Source organism: Eptesicus fuscus, chromosome 12 (assembly GCF_027574615.1).
Source record: "Eptesicus fuscus isolate TK198812 chromosome 12, DD_ASM_mEF_20220401, whole genome shotgun sequence".
NCBI classification, from domain to species: domain Eukaryota; kingdom Metazoa; phylum Chordata; class Mammalia; order Chiroptera; family Vespertilionidae; genus Eptesicus; species Eptesicus fuscus.
Window position 1 is genome coordinate 37465827 of NC_072484.1, and position 18933 is coordinate 37484759.

Here is an 18933-nt window from a genome sequence, read left to right on the forward strand (position 1 = left end):
TGTATTACAATGAGTATATAATGAGGCTTGAGGTCATCATAAGATTATATTAGTTGCCATGTTGGATCAAGCTGGTGTCTGTAGGTTCTAAGCCATAAATCCTTTGGGGATTGGTCTTACTATCTCTTTGACGGTCCTGTAGCCCTTATTGGTTATAGTTTCATCACATACCCTATCTCAGAAGAAGGGGCTTTGGAGTTGAGGTGAATACAGGTTTGAAACATAGCTTTTTTACTTACTTGTTCTGGATATTTGGTAAGATTACTATAGCTTTTCTGACTTCTGACCCTTAGTTTTTTCATCTGAAAAATGGGAGGAACAATGCCATATTTGCATGGATTTTGTGACTATATATAAAGTGTCTAGAACATTTCTGCAGTTATTAAAACATTGATAAAGTACTATATTAACTTTTGTTAAGTGCTAGGCTTATACAGAGATGATGAACAAGATAGGATTCCTACCTTCAAGAAATTCAGTATCTAGTGAGGGATGCCAATATCTAATGAGGGAGGCCACTGTAATATAATTTAATTTCTTAACTATTAAAAGGAACAGTTAATTTTGCATGTCTCTATCCTATGAATTTTTTTAACACTTCTGATTTTTGATAAAGATTATCAACAAGATAGTTATTTATGTACACACATTATTACACACACATATACTACCCAACTTAATGTTTTTGTCAATTTTATTGAAGCATAATTTATATACATTAAAACACACCCATTTTAAGTGTACAGTTTTAATTTTGACAGGTTTATATACCTTTGTTCTCACCACAATGAAGATATAGAACAGCATTCTCCAATAGAAATCTGATATGAGTGAGATATGTAGTCTTATATTTTGTAGGAGCCATGATAAAAAGGTTAAACACAACTAATTTTAATAATTATTTTATTTAACCCACTATATTAAAAATAACCATTTTAACATACAGTCAATAAAGATATTATTGAGCCATTTTACATTTATTTTTTATACTGTCTTTGAAACCCAGTGTGTATTGTACATTTACATTTCAATCCAAATGCTAAATTTCCATTAAAGTACTTGATTTATATTTATAGTTATATTCCATAAAATGTACAATTGAAAAAGTAGATTTCTATACCTAAATTTCTTCAGTGTGTCCCAATAACTGAATCAAGTATCAATTTTTAAATTTAAACTTAAATTTATTTAAATTAAATTTAAATTTTAGCTCCTTAGTTTCATTAGCCTCATTTAGATGCTCAATAACTACATGTGACTAGTGGCTACCATATTAAATATGCATATATAGATAGTTTTTTATCACCCTCTTGCCCCCCAAAATTCACTTAATCCCTTTTGCAGTTAGTTCCTACCAGTTCATGTCTGGCCCCAGGCAACCACTGTCATTCTAGAATTTCATATAGATAGAATCATACAGTATGTATGTGTGTGTTTTTAACTTATTTCACCTAAATTGTTTTTGAGATTCATTCATTTTGCATATATCAGTAGTTTGTTTCTTTTTTGTGCTTGATAGTATTCTATTATATTTCTGCATTCCATTATATCAATTTGTTTATTAACCTGTTCAAGGACATTTGGATTGTTTCCAATGTAAGTTTACTGTTAGAAACTACCAAGCTGTTTTCCGAAGTGATTGTATTATTTTATATTTCTACTAGCAAGTCATGAGAATTCTAATTGCTCCATATCCTCTTCAACCACTTGGCATTGTCAGCCTTTAATTTTAGCCATTTGAATGAGTATGTATTGTAGTTTTAATTTGCATATACCTGATAACTAGTGATGTTGAGCATCTTTTCATATATACATTGACCTTTCTTACATCTTTTTACTAAAATCAAACTTATGTTCAAATCTTTTGTCTATTTTTTTATTTGGGTTGTCTTACTGAGTTTTAAGTGTGGTTTATTCTAGACACAAATCTTTGTCAGGTACATATTTTGGAAATATTTTTATCCTAGTCTGTGGCTTGCCTTTTTATTTTTAGTGTCTTTTAAAGAGCAAAAGTTTGACTTCGAGGAAGTCTAATTTATAAATTTTTTGTTTTATGAATTATGCCTTCGGTATTATATATAAACTCTGTTTGCCTAACCCAAGGTGTAAAAGCATTTCTTCTGTGTTTTCTTCTACAACGTCTCAGTTTTAGGTTTTACATTTCTTTGTCTATGATCCATTTTAAGTTAATTTTTGTATATGCTGTGAGTATGAGTTGAGGTTCTTGATGTTGTTAGTGGCAGATGTTAGACCTTAGTACTTGAATTTGGCTAAGAGAAGAATTCAGAGCTTAAGGAACTCAAATCGAAGGAGAAAGTTTATTCAGCAAGCAAAGAGAAAGTACACGAGAAATAAAAGAATCCAGCAAGCGGCTGAAAGTACTGTCCTGGGATGTTGGCAAGAGTTCCTCCTCTAGCAGGAGGGCTAGGTGGGAGGGGCTAATTACTTCTTTAGGCTGACTTATTGGTCATCTTTTGTCCTTGTATGAGACATATGAGGCTTGTCTTCAGCATTGTTCCTCTTCTAAGGGGGTCTACCACATGACTAGCGATACGATATGTCAGAGGGTCCAAACTGCATGACCAGAAATATGCTAGGGGCAGAAAGGTCACCCTGGGGGTGAGGTCCCAGCCCAATTTGCCCATTGCTAGGTGCCCAGGGCTTTCCACCCTGGTGACCTTCAGGCTATCATTCCTACTCTGCCTATACCTATCTAACTACCAACTATAGTTTTATTTATTCTTTTTGCTTATAGGTGTCCAGTTCTGGCATTATTTATTGCAAAGATTATCCATGTTCCATTAAATGCTTTTATACCTTTGTCAGCTATCAATTTATCTTAGATCTTTGTGGGTCTATTTCTGTTCTTTTTGTTTTACTCTATTTATTAATGTATCTTTTTGCCATCACCATACTGTTATGATATTATAGCTTTAGCGGTAAGTCTTGAAATCATGTGGCGTGGATCATCTTACAATATTTTTTAAAGATTGGTTTAACTATTCTAATTCCTTAGTTACTTTTTCTACCCAGCTGGTCAATTTCTAGAAAAACACTGCTGGGATTTTTATTGGAATTGCATTGAATCTATAGATTATTTTGGGAAGAATGGATATCTTTGTAATAATAATGTTTTCCAATCCATGAACATGATATATTTCTTCATTTATGTTTTTTTATTTCTTTTATTTTTGTTCTAGTTTTTCTTCAGACAATTTGATATTTTATAGTTTTCTAGAAATTTTTTAGTTTCATACAGACTTTAAAGTTTATTAATATAAATTGTCCTTGTATTATAATTCTTTTCCATTTCTTTTATTTCATTTCCTCTTTTTTGTTTTCTTACTTTGTGTCCCTTTTATAATTCCCAATGTTATGTATTTAAATTTCTCTGCTTTTTTTCTCAATCACATTTGTTACAAGTGACTGGGATTGTTTTAGCTTTTGGTTTGGTGTTGTGTTTGTGTACTTTTTGCTTTCCCAGGCTTTTTTTTTTTCTTTTTCTGCCTTTTGTACATTTTTTTTTCTTTCTACTTTCCACTTATTGTGTTTCCTTTTGTAAAAAAGCTCTGAGTTGAACAGCTAATGCTTTTCAAAATAATTCTCTTATTTAAAAATAAAGATATTTAAGGTTAAAAATGTTCTCTTACAATTGCTCAGCTTCATCACATATTTCCAAGTGGCAAAGTTTTGTTTTCTTGTTACATTAACAGAAAATATAGGCTGAAAAATACCTACTTTTCTGAATTTGAGACTTTGTCATCTCATAGATGGTTATTTTTTGTAATTATTCCATGGACATTTGAATATAATTTGTTTCTTATGTTTGGCCCTTTTATTGTCGGTTTATTTTGTTCTTATGGTTTCCTTGATGGTTTTATTTTGTTTGCCTTGTATTTTAGTTCTTTCCTCATTTTCCTTTTTCCGTGGAACTATGGAAATTATTCTTTCTATTTCTTTTCTGTTAGTGAAATTGACTTTTTTTTTTAAAGTGACATTACTTCTTTGTCTATGAACATGTGACGTGGTATCATGTCCCTTCAGCATCTGAGCTTTGCCTAGTTCTCCTATGGTCTTCTCATCTCCCTTTTCCACATGTTCACATTCTACTCTCGAAACCAAACTAGTTTAGATTCCTGAACACATTTCATTATTTCCTCTGGGTGACTCACCCTTAATGTTTAGGCTAAACTTCTTTAAGAAGCCTCTGCCCGTATGTCACTTCTCCTAGTCCTATCCTTATTCCACCACCACTCCTAAATTTTGAGGATTAGGTTCTAGCATCTTTTGCTTATTTCTGTGGTAAACATCTGTTTGTCTCTGACTGTACCGTAAGACTCCTGAGAACAGAGATCAGGTTTTCTTCCTCTTGTATCTCTGTACCTAGCAACATATACACATTAGGTACCCAGTAAATACTTTCTGAGGAAAATCTGAGAAACATTTTTGCTGTTTAGAATCATTGAGACATAGAATTTCTGGCAAATCTTATAGATAGACTTAAAGAATGAGGAGTGACTTATTAAAAGCCATACAGCTGAGAACTCAATCTCTTGTCTGAAGATATTTAGTCCTGTTTTTTCCTGTCAAACTTTTTAATGCATGAAGAACACAAAACAGGTCATAGGCTGACTGTGATCTTGAAGGCTCAGGGGAAGCCAGGCATCGGCTCTAGTCCTGGGCTCACTGCCCTATCTGGTGTGTGCCCCCACTAGGCTGTGGAAGAGAAGCCAACCAAGTGGCCACACTTCAGTTTATTTCCCTTTGGGACACGTGAACCTCTTGGCTCTCTGCCTCCATGATCCTCCTAGGTATTTCAGAACTGTGGTTTAGGTTTTAATGTCTTGTGTGTAACTTTTGCACTCAAGGTTCAAAGAAGTCCTTCATGGATTTGTAGTTTCTCAGCTTTAGTTTCTGGGGCTTGTTTGGGGGTCTAGTACCTCTGTGCCCTTACTTCACAGCCTTTCCCCTCTATTTACCCTGCCGCCTAGGTGTTAGTTTAGTTGTCAGGTGACTTTTTTCATTCCTGTGTTAAGAGTGTCTGGATTTCACAGTGCTTGACAGAATCAATAAAGGGGGAAAAGCTATTGGTTTGTTTTGTTTTTCTCTCTCTGCCAAAGGACAGATAAAGACATTTTGGGGAAAAAGAAAAGATTGTTGAGGTGCAATTTAGAAATGGAACTCATGCTATGAAAAAAGCAGTAGGTAACCATCTTAGAGTATAGGAACCTCCAAAAAGGGAATTATTTATTTAACCATAGTGTTTCAACAAAGAAAGAGAAAAAATGAGGTGCAGAATCTCTTGGTCAGTGTAGGGCTATATACTGAAAGGAAGAGAGAACCAGAGTTTCTGATGGAGAAAGTACTGCTCCTTTTGTGTCAGGGAGGTTGACCTCATTCTTTTGATTTGAGAGCCAAGACTTAGGGTGCAGAGAGGATGTTTGGATGGCCCTTGGCTAGCAGCAGAACAGTTAAGATTTGAATATAAATCACGTGATGATTTTGTAGTCAGGGTTAGCTGAGAGAAAAATAAAATTTAAGAAAGTCACAATTTACTGTGCAGCTTAACAGTGATTAGATTCAGAGAGTACAGTTCATAGAAATAAGACTAAATTATGCTTACAGGGTAGCGACTTTCAACTAGTGTGCTGCAAGAATTTTTAAAACGTAATACCTGATTAACAGGGGCACTGACCTCTTTTCCCTTAGATGGTCAAATAAAAGAACGACAACAGCCAACACAACAATAGCTGTCTGGTGTGAATGAAGCTGAGATATCTTATTTTTGTCAGATTGGCAAAAAAATCATTTTTGGTGTGCCACAGAATTTTAGTAATTTATGTGTGCCCTGAGATGAAAAAGGGTGAAAATTGCTGTTATAGGAGAATGGCCATTTTAGCATTTAGCAGGAAATGAGAGCTGAGCTACCAAAATGCCCTTATTGTCCCCTGGATTGAGACTAGTTTGCCATTTCCATGTTCCTGGTAACAGATGTCTCTCTGGTAACATGGCTGCTGCAAATACAAGATTCCAATATATCAGGTTTAATTATAGCCTGTTCTCCAAATAATTTACTTCTTGCCACCACAAAGCACTTTTTAACTGTATGTCCTTGTATCAAATGGTTCATTGTTCTTTAAGAAACAAAGCCAGTGGGAGACACAAGAATTACATTGTCAGTTTCCTTGAAATGTTGACATGAAACTTATTACTTCTGTTGTAAAACCCTGTTCCAGTTCGAAAGAGAAGAGACCACCTTGGTCCCAAGGGATATGTACAAATGCAGCTTGGGGATTGTATAGCAGAAATACAGTGAACCTATCTTGGTTATTAACTGTATAGGCAAAAGAGAGAGGGTTAGAGGGGTATATAGACACAGTCATTTCAGGAACCACCTTTTTTTTTTTTCTCTGAGGGTTTTCAGTAAGATTTTCTTTGCGCTAAAGCAAAGTGTCTCTGACAAAGGAAACAAATAAAATAGTATGGGATACCATCTGCAAAGTAAGTTTGCAGGCCCAATTCTGGGCTATGAGCTTGTACCACAACATATATAGGTAGGTAGTGCAGACTGGGGAAATTTTTTTTTTTTTTAATCCTCACCTGAGGATATTTTTCCATTGATTTTCAGGGAGAGAGGAAGAGAGAGGGAAAGACAGAAATATCGATGTGAGAGAAACACATCGATTGGTTGCCTCCCACAGGAGCCCCATCCAGGGTCCAGGCTGGGGAGGAGCCTGCAAACAAGGTACATGCCCTTGACCGGAATGGAAACTGGCCCCCTTTGGTCCACAGGCTGACGCTCTATCCACTAAGCCAAACCGGCTAGAGCTGGGGAATTTTTTTTAACCTTGACATTTCATTCCCTTGGACTTTACCTTTTTCTATAGTCGTTTTGTTCATAATGAACATATGAAGGTACAAACTCTATTGCATTTTTATTCTTGTGATCCTTTACAGGGTTTTGTTGTTATTGTTTTTAAGAGCTAGAGCCTTTTATTCTGACATTCAGTTTCCAGGATTCCACTGCAAAAGCAGAATAATAACGCAGATCTTTTAGAAGTCAGCTGTGCTTCCTGATGGGGCTCTATACAGTCTGTGCTCTAAGCTGCACGCGTAGATCTTGCTTGTTGTTTGTCCAACAAGCATTCCCTTTCCCCACTTACTGAATATTAGTATTCTCTCTTAGATGAGTAATAGTAGTTTGCACCTGTTCTCTAAGAACCAGAAAAATGCTTCAAAAACACAAAATAATCCTCCCAACAGCTCTCTAGGCTGGTGTTACCTCTTCGTAAATGAGGAAGTACTGTGGCTGAGAAAGCCGATTATGCTGAAGTAAGGTAACCTGGCAGGATACGGTGTTGGACCTGTCTGAGTCCTTTCGTCAGGCTTCATTGCTAGTCATCATTCCAGTGCTAACGTACAATTTGATGAGTTTCACAATATTTTTTATTCCATGTTTATTTCTTAGGGGACTTATTTAGCTCTTTCTCTTCTCCTTTTTAGTGGTTGTTTTAAGGCTTATAGTATGCATCTTTAACTTATAACAGTCTGTCTTCAAGTAGTATGTATTATACCATTTCATCTATAGTGTAAGAACCTCACAACAATAAATTTCCATTTTTCCCTGCTGGTCTTTGTGTTGCAGTTGTTATACATTTTACTTTTATGGATGTTATAAATCTCTTTATCGTTCTTTTTGTTTAAGTGGTCAGTTAACTTTTAAAGATTTCTTTTCAGTAAGAAAAAGTTTTTTTTTTATGCAGATCTAGCTATTTGCCATTGCCAGTGGTCTTCATGGCTTTGTGCAGATTCAGATCTCCATCTGGTATCAGTTTTCTTCTTCCCAGATTATTCCCTTCAACATTTCTTGTATGAAATTGGTGATGACTTCTGTCAGCTTGTCTGTGTTTGCAAAAGCATTTGCCTTCATCTTTGAACAATATTTTTACCTACTAGGTTAATAGGGTTTTTTCCCCTTTCAGTATTCTTTGAGTGTTACTCCACTGTCATCTGGATTGCTTAGTTTGCAATGAGAAGTCTGCTGTTACTTTTATATTTGTTCTCCCGTATGTAATATGTCCCCTTTTTTCCCAGATGTTTTTGGAATTTTCTCTGTATTATTGATTTTGAATAGTTTTATGATGTGATACCTGATGTAGTTATCTTCATGTCTATTATGTTTGGTGTTTGTTATTGAGCTTCTTGGATCTGTAGGTTTATAGTTTTCATCATATGTGGAAAATTTTCAAATATATTTTCTGCCCCCATCCTCTTTTCAGGAATTTCAATTAAATGTGTATGAGGCTGTTTGAAATTGTCCAACCATAGCTCACTGGTGATCTATTCATTTTCTTCAGCCTTTTTTCTTTCTGTTTCTATTGTTGTATATTCAAACTCACTCTTTTCTTCTGCAATGTGTAATCTGCAGTTAATCTCAGTGTATTTTTCATCAGAACATTATATTTGTCTTCTCGAGATGTTCAACTTGGGTCTTTTTATATATTCCCTGTTTCCAGTTAACATGCTAAAGCTTTTCTTTACCTTCTTGAACATATCAAATGTGGTTATAATAACTGTTTCAATGTTCTTATCTTCTGTCATCCATGTTATTTTTACTAATGATTTGTTTCCTTCTTTATGGGTAATATTTTCCTCCCCCATTGAATGCCTGATAATTTTTTACTGAAATTCAGATATTATTAATTTTATCTTGAATGCTGGATTTTAATATCCTTATAAATATTATTGAGATTTATTCCAAGATGTAGTTATACTAGTTTGAACTAGTTTTGAGTTCAAAACTGAGTCTATGGCCCATTTTGCCCCATGACTGAAGCAATACCCTTCTGAGTACTCTCCCTGACGAACAGAGTTCACAAGGTTTTCCCACTGCAACTGCTGGGCACACAAAATATTCTTAGCCCTCAGTGAGCTCTCGGGATGGTTTCCCCTTCTTTCAGCCTTAGCTTCCTCACGCGCATGTTCTAGTCAGTATTCAGCTGACCACTTGAAGGGGACCCTCTGTGCAGCTCTTGGTTCTGGTACTCTGTCCTGTGCATATGGCCACATTGGTCTCCCCAGGCTCTCCCTGTCCTGAGCCTAGAAACTCTCTTCAAGCAGTTGAGCCCATTTCATGTGTTTCCTCTCTCTCTGGAATCACTGTACTGTGCTGCCTGATGTTAGGCATCTGAAAACGATAGTTTTGTATCTTTTGTCCTTCTGTTTGTTCATTTATTTAGGCAGAGGAATGGATATAAATCCATTAGGCCCAAAGTGGAAGTTTAGCAGTATATTATATACTTCTAAACATACTTTCTAAACTATTTTTCTGACTATCTATTGCTGATTGATAGTAATGCAACTAACTTTTGTGTATTGATCTTTTATTAAGCAACTTTGCTATGTAATGTGCCAGTCAGGTTTTGTTGGGATAACACCCCCAACATCTAAAGGACTTTAAATTACAAATGTTTAGTTTTTACTCTTGGTGCATTCATCACCAGCCACCTGAAGCTCTGCTCCATATCTTCTTTTGGGATTGAGGCTGAAGGAGCAGTGTTTAATGGGACATGCCTCTCTCATGGCAGAGAAAAAAGACTAAATGATTCGCTAAGTCTTAAAAACTTCCCCTCTAAAAACACATATATTACTTACATTCATATTTTATTGGCCATAAAAAGTCATATGGCCAACTCTGATGTCTTTGTTGGAAGGAGGGATTTATAAGCAGTGATGTGTTTAAGCTGGGTCATATAACTCATGAGAGCTGATTGTACACATCTCTTTCCAGTACTATGTTTAGTAACATCACGTTGGTAACTTGAAATCAGTTATGGTGGGCGTATTTACCCCATGTAAATTGGCAAACAACAAATCAGCACTTTTTTCCTGGAGAGCTAGTTGTTAAACTTTTAGTAGCAAGTACTGGTTATATGCCTCTTTTAGGGAATAGTTGGGAACTAGATTATTTTTTGTCACATTTCATTTTAATAATTTGTTAATTTGCATATGTTTAAATTTAACTAGCAATGGTCTCTAGTGCAGTATTGAATAGGAATAGTGATAAAGAGCTAACTTGTCTTTCCCTGGAGTTAAAGGGAATGCAAGTTTTTTGTTGATAACACTTATCAGATTAAGAACATTTTTTTCTCTTTCTCATATCATGGATTTAATCTATCATATTATCAAATGTTTTTTTCTGTATTTATTGAGATGTTTTTTATATGAAAATATAGTGAAAATTGCATTAATGGATTTTCTGCTGTTGAACTAACCTTGCATTCCTGGGATAAGCCCATCTTTTTATATGTTTTCTAGGATTCTGTATTTTCTTTATAAATTTTAAATCTATATTTAGGCATGAGGTGGGTCTGTAATTTTACTTTCTAAAAGATTTTGGTATCAGAGCATTTTGTTTGTTTGTTTGTAAGCTTTATTAAATTAATTGAATAGTGTTCCTTATTTTTCGGTTTTCTTTAAGAGTTTGGGTAAAACTGGAATTATTTCCCTCTTGCATGTTTGGTAGAACTTAATAGTGGGTTTTCTTTGAAAGAAGATTTTTAATTATTGATTCTGGTTTTTGAATGGTTATAGATCCATTTAGAAAATCTTTTTTATTTTTCTTGAATCAAGTAGGGAAATTTACATATTTCTAGGAATTTGTCCGTCTCATCTATTTTTCAAGATTGGCATTAAATTACTCCTTATGTTCAGTTGTTCTTAATGTCCACTGTATCTACAGTTTTCTCTCCTTCTATTAATTTCCATTATTGCTTATTTGTTCTTTTTCTTTTTTTCTTGATCACTGTTGGTAAAGATTTTTAAATTTTATTGGTCTTTTTAAAGAACCAAATTTGGGCTTTGTTTATCTTCTTTATTAGGGATTGGCAACTAATAAAGGCCTAGAAACCATCTAAGGCCTGTGGGCCAAATCTGGCTGAGTCCTGCTTCTCTATGGCCTACAAGCTAAGAATGGTGTTTATATCTTAAAGGTTTTAACTTATATATAGGGTGGATAACTATGATACAAATTAATAATACAATAATCCTATATAATAAAGCGGTAATCTGCAAATTGACCGTCACACCCTCACACAAGATGGCTGCCCCCATGTGGACACAAGATGGCCGCCACAAGATAGCCGGCAGGGGAGGGCAGTTGTGGGCGATCATGCCAGCAGAGGAGGGCAGTTAGGGGCAACCAAGCCAGCAAGAGAGGGCAGTTGTGGGCGACCAGGCCAGCAAGGGAGGGCAGTTGAGGGTGACCGGGCCTGCAGGGAGGGCAGTTAGGGGCGACCAGGCCTGCAGGGGAGGGCAGTTGGGAGCAACCAGGCCTGCAGGGGAGGGCAGTTGGGGGGGGGGGGGACCAGGCCGGCAGGGGAGGGCAGTTGGGGGCAACCAGGCCTGCAGGGGAGGGCAGTTAGGGGTGACCAGGCCTGCAGGGGAGGGCAGTTGGGGGCAATTGGGCCGGCAGGGGAGCAGTTAGGCATTGATCAGGCTGGCAGGGGAGTGCTTACGGGGTGATCAGGCTGGCTGGCAGAAGCGGTTAGGGGCAATCAGGCAGGCAGGCAGGTGAGCAGTTGAGAGCCAGCAGTCCCAAATTGTGAGAGGCATGTCCGACTGCCAGTTTAGGCCCGATCCCACAGGGGTCCCAGATTGGAGAGGGTGCAGGCTGGGCTGAGGGATAACCCTTCCCCAGTGCACGAATTTCGTGCACCAGGCCTCTAGTTAATAATAATACAATAATACAAATGTAAACCTACTTTTGCCCACCCTTGTATAAAAACACACACAAAGAGAAAGGTGCCACAGAGACTGTATGGCCTGTGAAATCTAAAATACTTTGGCCTTTTACATAAAGCTTGCCAACCTGTGCTCTCTAGGGTTCTTTATTTTTGGTCATTGATTGTTTGTCTTACTTTACTGTCGACTTAGCCATGCTATGAGTGGTTTTTCTGCATATCTAGCCTACCCTAGTACTAGAAACCAAAAATTTAACCTTTGTTTTATACATACTTGTTTTGTTTCCTGGTATAGATAAGTCAAGTAGTAATTGGTATCAGCAGTTTTTTAAAAATGAGTGGGAATAGAAATTAAAATTTGAAAAATTGTTTCCAGCAATATAGAAGACCACCATTATTCTATTTTAATGATGGAATATCCCTTAGCATCTCCCAGAGCACCTGTGTTCTTTAGGCACTGTAGTTTGAAGCTATCTTAATTCATAGAAATCCTGGATCCTAGAAAGTAATCTTATATTTTGGAAGCTAAAAGGCAGTGAACTTTATCATGTACATTGGAAATCAAGATAAAATGATCTCATGGCATTATCTAAGTTTCTTGCCAGGATTACTTTATGCTTCACTGTGTCTTTTGTTCTCCAAATAAGTTTCCTCCAGGGTTCCACCCCTCTTTTGTACATATTTTCTGTACTCTTTTAGAGTGGTCTTATTCATACCATTGATTCAGTTACTTACTCTCCATAAATTTAATGATTCTTCCAAATTTCCCCCTATTTTTAATCTCATTCCTAGACTTCAGACTCATAAAAAGTTGGACATCATTGTCATGTCTCATAGGCACCTCAGGTTCAATCTGAACTCAGTCCTTTTCACTCCTAGTCTACTATCACTTTGCCTTTTTTTACCAGTCTCTCTGCCTCTTATATATGTTCTCTTTCTTCTGCTTCCCTGGGATCCCTCCCCACCCCAGTATTGTCCAACTCAACTCACTGTGGCAAGTGTAATCTTTCTAATGCACAAGATCAGCAGGTTCCATGCTTTGCTGCTGCCCTCTTGCTCTTTCTATTCAAGTAGTACCATGCACCACTTCCCTGAATGTTCCATCCTTATTCGTGTCTTTGCATGTGCAGTTGTTTCCTTTTGCTTGAAATAGCTTTTTCCTTTTTGCTTGTACAGGAAAGACATTCAGTGAAGCATGATTCAGGCATCATCTCCTTGTGAGGCCTCCTCGACTCAGATAGTCAGCCCCCCTTCTGGTGTTCACATTCTACTTTTTAAACACCTCGCTGTAATACTTGGCTACTCTCATCATATTTATTGTCTGCATATCTGTCTCCCCTGTGAACTGAGCTCCTCAGAAATGTGAGCTGTGACTGTCTCTACATCCTCAACTTAATATCTGGCACATGTTAAGTACCTTGTAAATATTTGATGAAAGAACAAATGAACAAAAAATTATACTCAGAATGCACGTTCATTGCAAAAGTGTTTTTTGTATAATATAGAAGAATAAGCTGACTTCCCGTTCCCCACCCCTCCTCCTCATCAGAAGGTTCACTTTGGCAGAATGGGAGCAGTAGATGACTCCCAGTTATTTCCCACAACCATCCACATTTATGGAGGCTTTTGCATTCACATTGGTCCTGGCATGATCGACAACCTGATGAACCCAGACAAGACTAAGATAAACTACTTGTCCTCCAGCAGAATAAATATTTCAAATAAAGTCAACCCAAGAAAGTCAGGCCAAACAGCTATTGATTGCTAAAAGCCTGAATTTAAGCCCAATGAATATTCCAAAGTTCACCTCCATGCAGCTTGCCTAAATGGTGATCAATATGCAATTACTGCCCCCCTTTAAACGTGTCTTACACTGCCTATCTGAAGAAGGGTTTTACTTTTAAAATCTTTTGTTTGTTGAATTTGCTTAGGCATGAAAAAAAGACTTGACTAAACCAGAGTTCTTTGCCTTCAGGATTTCAAACAATTGCATGTTATTTTTGAAATGGTTTGAATGTATGCTGAACGGTAACTGAAGTTGCCCTGTTACATGGCCGTCATTCATTTCAAGAGGCCTTTTCCTGAGTGTCTAAACAATAAGGATATTGTACCTTAGTTTCCTAATTTCTGCTCACATGACTATCTGTCATAATCATAACCTTTGTAATTCAAGTTTATAAAGTAGATTGCTAAAGTCCAGCTAAGTAAAAGCAAATAACATTTTTTGTCTAGTTTCCTCTTAGAATTTCATCTTGATGCAAAAAACCAAACCTGCTGAATTTGGAGCCTTGTTTACTCTGCTCCTGATACTTAAGACTTTATGTTTCACAAATACGCCTTTTTCATACCCCGACCATTGTCAGAACGCTTTGTCATTGTTTTAAATATGTTTTCATTGATCTTTAGGGAGAGGTGAAGTGAGAGGGAAAAAGAAATAGAAACATCGATAAGAGAGAAAAATCATTGGTCGGCTTCCTCCTGCATGCCCCTTACTGAGTGGGGATCAAGCCCGAAACCAGGGCATGTGCCCTGACTGGGAATCAAACCAGTGACTTCTTTTTTCATGTGTCAGTGCTCAACCACTGAGCCACACTGGCTGAGCCCTTTGTCATTTTTCACTTACCCTGTTGTTACTGTCCTCCCTACCCAAAGCTCTACATCCCTTTATCACACTGCTGCCAGATTAAGCTATCTGAAATGTATCCATCTGATGCCCTCCTTTTCTTAAACATTTCATGGCTTCTCAACATCTGTGGCATGGAACTCAGGCTCCTGGTAGCACATCTAGTTCCTGCCCACCGCCTCAGTCATCTCCCACCACCAGTCATTCAAAACGAGTTCTTGTTCCCTCAGGTGGCATGCTCTTACAGGCCTTCTGTACCTTTTGCAGATGATTTTTACCCACCACTGCCACCAATGTCATTGCTCTCTCTTCTCTGCCTGGCAAATACTCATTCTTCAGACTCAGTTCAGATATCACCTTCACTGACTTCTCCCTGATAAAGTTAACTATCTCCACCTCCCACCTCCTTGGACTTAATTTTCACTGCTTCAAGCTTTTGAAATTATTTTTATTTATCTGTCCTTTAATTGCTTAAAGACAGGGAGCTTATAATTCTTAACAGCTAGTGTAGTGCCTGTTGCACAAAGGCAGGTGCTTAGCAGTAGCCTCTTTTTTTCTTTTAAACTCAGTAGTTGGATTGAATGTCATAAGTGAGTATCTGTGGATTGCTCTTGTTGATCCCACAGCAAGGGGAATAAGGGTAGGAATAGTCACAATACATCCTTGGTATTTGAGATTGGCACCAAGTGGGATGACAGATTGTCTCAGTTTGCCCAGAACTGAGGGTTTTCCTGGGATCTGGTACTTTGAGTGCTAAAAATGGAACAGTCTCAGGTAAACAAGGATGGTCTTGCCACCAACAGGTACTGTTGGCAAGCTTTTTACCTACTCTCCTTTCCTTCACTCATTGGAACTCAATCCTGACTGGCTTGTCTGACCCAGGATTGCACTGTTAACACTTGAATAGTGCAGTGTTTTCATAGTGCTTCTTCCACTAAAGACTATTCAAAGGGATGTTATTTCTGATTGCTTTTCTTTGGCTTTCATGTAATAAATTGGATGAAGGGATTTGGGTTATGTTACTACCACCTTTTTTTACCAGGCTTGCCTTCCATTGCCTGACTGACCAGTTGCCTAGTTCTATCAGTTAGTTCTCCCCTTTTTTATCTTTAGTCTCTTCATTACCATTGGCTTTTTAACACCATAAAAATATGATTAAATTATCCATATTGGCATGCGGGGGCCCTATCCATCTTTCTGGCTTTTGGTGCACTCGGGTTCTACCCATTCATCCTTTTGCACATTTGATGTAAGAACCTCCCCCTGGGCCATCTTGACCAATGGGGGAGACTCCCAGCACTCCAGCTGACCGTCTACATTAACAATATTATTTAAAATAATAATTTTTTAAAATTTTACCCTAGCTTTTCTCTCAAGCTGATGGATTCTCTTATCTTTACTAATGAGTAGCCTTTTACTCCTCTTATTTTCTCATCTCTTTTCAAATATTTGCATATGTATCTGTTTTTTCCCATATTCCCCCAAATACGTATTCTCATTTCTCTCTCTCTCTACCTCTATCTCTATCTCTCTCTTCTTCCCTAACACATAATAGTCTCAGAACAAACATGTAGAAGTGTCTTTTAGCTCCTAGAATCAGTTCTTTCGTTGGAGGCTGTCTTGTGTCCTACAAGACTACAAGGCATGGCTCATGTTTCTGTCTCTGATCTCAGCAGAACACTGCTCCTCGGTATTCTTCAAGCATGCCAGCCTTTTGTGTGGGGGGTTTTTTTGTTGTTTGTTTGTTTGTTTGTTTTGTGTGTGTGTGTTTGCCATGCCAGCTTATTTCTGCCTTAGGACGTTTGTATTGGCTGTTCCTTCTGCTTTTAATGTTTTGCCCCTAAAATATGTATGACAAATTCATCACATCACTCAGATCTCAATACAAATGTTACCCTTTAAGAGGCCTTCTTTAATTACCTAAATTAAAAATCCTCTCCAGTCATTCTTTCACATTGCTTTATTTCCATGACACTTAACCACTATCAATATCTTGATTTTCCATTTGTCTCCTGCAGTAAGAATTAAGCTCATGAGAACTGGGACTTGATATGTCCTATTCCCAAAAGAGGTATCCATTCAATATTTGTAGATTAAATGTTTTTGAAAGCAGAAACCATATCTTAATTTTTGTTTTTCTCTTGTGCTCACCACAATACTGAGTAGGGGCTCGGTAAACATTGAATATTGACTTGGTTGGTTGATTTACCAACTATACTAAAATATAAAAAGGACTGACTTACTCCGCTCTACCTCAAAGAGTGTTAAAGAAAACAGTGTAAGGTTATGGAAAATGATAATCCTTTGAGAAGTATCTCTAAGAGTAGTAGCCAGTGGCAGGATTATTCTGTGACCTATGGATTCATGGGTGGGTGGGTGGGGGAATTACCTTTGTTTTTTCTTGAAAATAGTTTATCTTTTCTAATTCTAAAAAGTACCGAGTGTTCATTATGGAAAAATGAAAGATACCGAAAAATAGGAAAAGGGAATAATAAGATGCAGAAAAAACATTTGACAAAAACCCAACACCTTTCATGATAAAAAGACTTAAACTAGGAATAGAAGGGAGCTTTTTTGGAAGAAGTAGAACTACCTCTGTTTGCGAATGACATGATCTTATATATAGAAAATCCTAAGGAATCCACTAAAAACGTATTGAAACTAATAAACAAGTTTAGCAAGGTTGCAGGATATAAGGTTAATATACAAAAATCAATTGAATCTCTATACACTTGCAATGAACAACCCACAAGTAAAACTAAGAAAACAATTCCATTTATAATATCATCAAGAATAAAATACAAAGGAGTAAATTTAACAAAAGAAGTATAAAATTTATGCTCTGAAAACTATAAAATATTGTTGAAAGAAATTAAAGAAGATCTAATAAGAAGAAAACCATTTCATATTCATGGACCAGAAGATTTAATATTGTTAAATTGACAGTACTCCCCAAAGTAATCTAAAAATTCAGCATAATCCCTGTAAGAATCACAATGACTTCATTGTAGAAATTAACAAGCTGATCTTACAATTAGTTTTGAATTACAGGGGACCAGAAATTACCAAACCATATTGAAAAAGAAGAGTACCCAATTTTAAAAACTACAAAGTAGTGGTAATTAAGACATTGTGATACTGGCATAAATTAATAGAATATAATTGAGAATTCAAATATAAAGCTATTTGTCTATGGCCAGCTGACTTCAACAAGAATACCAAGGCCATTGAATGGGGAAAGAATATTTTCTTCAACAATAGTGCTGGAACAGACAATTGGATAGCCACATGTAAATGAATGAAGTTGGACCCTTACCTCACACCACAAACAAAAATTAACTCAAAATGAATCACAGACTAAATGTAAGAATTAAAACTATTAAACTCTTTGGAGAAAACATGTAAATTTCCATGACATTGGATTTGTCATGTGAAAAGTGTGAGCAACAAAAGAAAAAATAGGTAACTTGAACTTCATCAAAATTAAAAAACTTTTGTGCTTCAAAGACATTATCAAGAAAGTGAAAGGACAGTTCCTAGAGTGAAGAGAAATATCTTTGTAAATAACTTAAGTTAAGGGTCTTGTATCCAGAATAAACAACTCTTACAACTCAGTAATAAAGATAATTAAACTGATTAAAAAGTAGGCAGAGGTTCTGAATAGACATTTCTCCAAAGAAGATATACAAATGGCCAATACCAAAAGAAAAGATGCTTGACATCATTAGTTATGAGGGAACTGTAAACCAAAACTACAATGAGATACCACTTCACACACACAAGGATGGCTAGAACCAAAAAGTCAGTTGATATGTGTTGGCATGGATGTGAAGAAATCAGAACATTGTACATTACTGGTAGGAATGTAAAATAGTTCAGCCACTTTGGAAAACAGTTTGACAGTTCCTCAGAAGGTTAAACGTAGAATTAACCATATACTCCAGCAATTCCACTCCTAGGTATACATACACCTAAGAGAAATGAAAACATATGTCCATACAAAAACTTATACACAAATGTTGATAGCATTACTCATAATAGCCAAAAGATAGAAGCACCCTAAAGGTCCATTAATGGATGAATGGTTAGACAAATTGTGGCATATCCATACGATGAACTGTTATTCAGCCATAGAAAAGAATGAAGCACTGATACATGCTACAACCTGGATGAACCTTGAGAACATTATGCTAGGTGAATGAAGCCAGTCACAAAAGTCCACATATTTTATGATACCATTTACTTAAAATGTCCAGAATAAGTAAATCCATAGAGATAGAAAATAGATTAGTGGTTGCTTAGGGCTGGGATGAGATTGGGGGGGAGAGGGGGAGTGACAGTTAAAGGGTAGGGGATTTCCTGTCAGGGTAATGAAAATGTTCTATAATTGACTGTGGCAATGGTTGAACATAGCAGTTAGTATACCAAAATCCATTTGATTGTACATTTTAAGTGGTTGAATTATATGGTATGTGAATTATATATTGATACAGCCGTTAAAAAGAAAGAAAAAGGAATAATAGTGATCCATAATTCTACTACCTTGAAATAATTTCTGTTAGCATTTTT

At 36.6% G+C, this 18933-nt stretch overlaps 1 protein-coding gene across 1 annotated transcript in view; it reads left to right on the forward strand.

Moving 5' to 3' along the window:
• CTNNBL1 (catenin beta like 1) overlaps positions 1–18933 on the forward strand; it is a 179168-nt gene that overhangs the window by 97358 nt on the left and 62877 nt on the right. The gene's annotated exons all lie outside the window — the stretch shown is intronic.